The sequence below is a fragment of the Crotalus tigris genome, unplaced genomic scaffold (assembly GCF_016545835.1).
Source record: "Crotalus tigris isolate CLP2741 ecotype Arizona unplaced genomic scaffold, ASM1654583v1 scf7180000018925.3142382, whole genome shotgun sequence".
Lineage (NCBI taxonomy): Eukaryota > Metazoa > Chordata > Lepidosauria > Squamata > Viperidae > Crotalus > Crotalus tigris.
In genome coordinates this window covers 2,503,654-2,507,872 of record NW_024097278.1, presented here as the reverse complement: position 1 = coordinate 2,507,872, position 4,219 = coordinate 2,503,654, and the positions used below count along the sequence as shown (strand labels likewise).

Genomic DNA, 4,219 nt, shown 5'->3' with positions numbered 1-4,219 from the left:
CCAGCTTCTCCCATTGACTCTGTTCATTAAAAGCCAGCTGGGAAGGTGACAAATGGTGATCTGTGATCACATGACCCTGGGATGCTGCAACCATTTTAAATACATATTGGTTGCCAAGTACCCAACTTTTGATCACACAACAATGGGAATGCTTTGAATGGTCACTAAACGAGCAGCCTGTACATTGAGGACTACCAGTATTGTATCAGAAGGGCATCAAAATGAGATAAGTGGGCGTTGCTAATTCCCCACTAAACTGGTGAAAGAGTATTGGCAGAGAGAAGTAGTGACCTGTAAATTCAGCCCAACTCTTGCAGAAAACCTGAACAAAGATTGCATCCAATCTTATTCAAATCAGCCCCTCTGGAAGCTCTGGGACAGGGCTGCTCCGTGGAAAACGGTGGAATTCAACACTTGATGGAGTCTACTGAGTTATTTGTTTTTCATAAATGGCTCTGCTCAGTAACAACTGCCAGAGCTGGAAAATATTTGAGGAAGGGTGGAACTGTAAACTGTCTACACTTCTTTCTTTTTTTCCTCAAAGAGTGTTAAAAAAAAATAAGCAAGAATGCAACAGAAAGCAAAAAAAGAGTGCAGTTGGTGTTACCCTTGAAATGAAAAGCAGCACTACCTTAATATTTCTACTTAGTATTTCATTGACCTTGGCTTCAAGGGGCAGTTAATTGTTCTTTTTCTAGCTTAAATTCTGGACAAGTTCAAGATGGGTGGTTTGTTTTCCAGAAGAGAATTAAAGTGACTGGAATTTTGCAAGTAGGTGTTTCCCTAAAAATAGCATTTGTTTGATTACACTAGCCAGCCAGAAGGAAGGGTAACAGCAGCTGGTGTGCCTTACAATCATGTGGTTTAATTCTCAGCTTTGCTCTGCAGCTACAGATTCTGCTAATTCTCTTGGGATTCATCAGGGAAGACAATGAAGGATCGCTGAGCCTTGACAAACGGTTTTGAGGAAGATGCAAGTGGCATGACACAATAGTAAGAGCTATGTGGAAAAGTAATGGCAATTTGCAGAATACAACATAAAGCTGGATCATTGGTGCTTTGCTAAGTAAATTGTAGCTGAAAGGAAGGCAGAAAGAATATAAAGCTTAACATATTATTTACCTAGAGATTGTGACAAAATAGAAATGTCAGAGAACTAATAAAATATCAGGAACCTGCGCCCCAAGGATCAATCGTCCAGAGCAGTGGTTGGATTCAAATATGTGAACAACCAGTTCTCTGTGTGGATGCTGCTTCTGGAAGTCCATTCTGGGCCTGGACAAAAAAAAAAATTAGCTACCAGTTCTGCTGAAGTGGTGCGAACTGGCTAAATCCCACCACTAGTCCAGAAGTTTATTCAAACTATTGAGTTCTTTATATTTCAAGACTTGGGGTAATATTTCAACTTAGACAACAGCCCTAAATATCTTGGTGGTCTTTCATCCATGTATTAACCAGTTCTAACTCTGCTTAGGATGTTTCAAGGTACTGTTTATATATCAAACTATATCAGCCTGAATTGCTTTTGAGTTTTATTGAACTTATAAACTACTATGAAATTCAATAATTTTAATAATCAATACACATTGGCTTTGATTTGGGAATGAAGACTGTTCAATAAAAGATTAAATGCTACCACATTTTTTTTCTTTGAAGATTTTTTTCAAAACGTAAGGAGAAAATCCTTCTGATATTGCAGATTGTTGTTGGCTTTTCAAGATGTTTATGACTATTTTCTCATGTTATTTTTCTCTCCTAATTTTACAACATTTACATAAAATATTCATAGGAATCCAAGCCATATTGTTCTTTACAATCAGAACAAAGAAAACCCAGCAGGATGATGATTCCTTTGAATGCAGAAATATCAACTATGCTGTTGTAGCTCAAAACTAAGAACACAAATAAACTGTATACAGTATAATAACACAGGATTTTGATATTAATAATCTGAGGCACCTGGGAGTGACTTTTCTCCCTGAATTTATTGTATGCTGTACTGCAATAATAATTTCATTTTAGCTGCAATTTTTTCAGTGTTTCTTATAAGAGTTTTCAAGCAAGTGTTTTACTGCAGCAGCTTGGAAAGATATAAACAACTCTTATAAGTAAATAACTTAATATTTAATTAATACTAATTAACAATTGTACTGCATGAATTATGCTTTAATGAAGTAACATAAATGTAACCATTCCTGTTTTTTTAAGCTTCTGGAACCAAATAACTCTAAGAATAGAAACATTAACCTACAGTTGGTGGAAAACATAAATGCTTGAGTTTCAGAACTATCCATTATTATCAATACACAATTGCTACAAATGATTTGCACTACAGTACAAACCAAGCTAGTTATGAATTTGATATTCTTGCTTACCAAACACATCTCTCTTGATGCACATTGAACTGGATATGATGTTAACCCTATCTATACTGGAAACAGAGAACAGTCTTTAAGCCCTTCCATAGCACCGTTTAATACAATTGTTTGACACTGATGTATATAAACCATAATAGTAATCAAAATAATTCATAACTCATAAGTATATTTTTTTTAGTTTTTAGTCCCATTGATTTGCCACCAAAATTAGAAGAACATATTTACTTGATAGGCCTCCTTATTAGAGATGTGGACATATTTTGCAATTAAGCTTGAAAAAAAAACCTATTGGATATTTTACTGCCAGTGAATTCAAGGTAAGAAAATTCTCATTTATCTTTCTCCCCTCCTAAAATCCTGACTCTGGATTAACTGAGGATTCTTGCTTTTCTTTATTTTTCATTACCAAATATCTTTCAGGTTTTCTCCAGTGCAGTGTATGTCTGAGAGAAATATTCTTCTTTATGCCACTCTTGGAATGACCACGTACCATCACCTGATCCCTTGATCAGTTCAGGGATCCTGCCGCTTAGATGTTGCCTATGAGGAAAAACAGGGATCTGCTGAACCTGAAGTCCAATCTGCCTGAGACACAACTGAAAATGTCTGCATAAAACAGAGTTCCTGTCCAGAGAAGTCATTTTCCAAAATGGAAAAGTTGTATTAAATCCCCCCCCCAAAATAACATTGTTCACATTTCTAAGCCCGAGGTTTGTCATTTGTTCCTATAACTTTACCGCAAAGCAATTTGCTTTCTTCAAGGGAAACATTGCACAGATAGAAAAAGAAGGTAAATGTTTATGTGTTAAACATATTTATTATAATTACTGTTTTAATCTCTCTCTCTCTCTAAGGGACTGCAGGAGTTACCAGGAAAGGTAACCAATCCTGAAACCATGCATTTCAGGTTTTCAGGATAAGAATGCCCATCTTGAACTAAGCACAGAAAAGAACAGAAACCCAAAAGGAACCAGTTTTCTGCCTTGTTGCCTCCGGATCAAAGTCTATCATATATTCTGACTGGATTTCAGGAAACAGCCACCATACAGATTTTTAAAACTATCTCCTCCTCCTCCTCCTCCTCCTCCTCCTCCTCCTCCTCCTCCTCCTCCTCCTCTTCCTCCTCCTCCATTTTCTTCTTCTTCTTCTTCTTCTTCTTCTTCTTCTTCTTCTTCTTCTTCTTCTTCTTCTTCTTCTTCTTCTTCTTCTTCTTCTCCTCCTCCTCCTCCTTTTCTTCTCCTTCTTCTTCTCCTCCTTCTTATTCTCCTTCTCCTTTTCTTCTTCTCCTTATCTATCTTCTCCTCTATTTTCTCCTTCTCTTTTTCTTGTTTTTTTTTCCTCCTTTTCTTTCTCCTCCACCTCCTATAAACAACTCATCCTGTAGTTGATGAGTAAGGGACTCAGAAATTATTGGATTACTTGAAGCTGATGAGGGCTACAAGTATCATATAGCATGCTTTTTGGAGTAGCCCACCCCTTTGGAATGAATTGAGAACTTAATAAAACAAGCTGCAATATTTCACCTGACTGAAAATAAGCAAACATTGTACACCAACTTAGTTATTGTGGGCTTTCCAGATGAATAAACTACTTGGACAGTCAGTGGGATTCTAATTGCATCAATCTGGTTGCACTTTCTTCCCCTGTGTTTGCATACTGTGCAAATTACAGTGATAAGCTGTACATTTAATAAGTCAACACTGTGTGCAGACTTGTGCAAAGACAGCAGTTGAACCAGTCAGCTGTCCTATGGCCTGAGAAGTGAGGTTCATTAAATCTATCCACTCAATTTTCTTGGAATAACCAAAAGTCACTACTGCTGCTTCTTAAGAGACTTTCCA

The 4,219-nt window shown here is 36.9% G+C and overlaps 1 long non-coding RNA gene across 1 annotated transcript; it reads left to right on the top strand.

Moving 5' to 3' along the window:
• Positions 1 to 886: 886 nt before the first annotated feature.
• Positions 887 to 3,382, top strand: LOC120314456. Its single transcript, XR_005558435.1, has 3 exons — positions 887 to 993; positions 2,557 to 2,695; positions 2,799 to 3,382. It is a non-coding gene; the product is annotated as an uncharacterized LOC120314456 (long non-coding RNA).
• Positions 3,383 to 4,219: the final 837 nt, after the last annotated feature.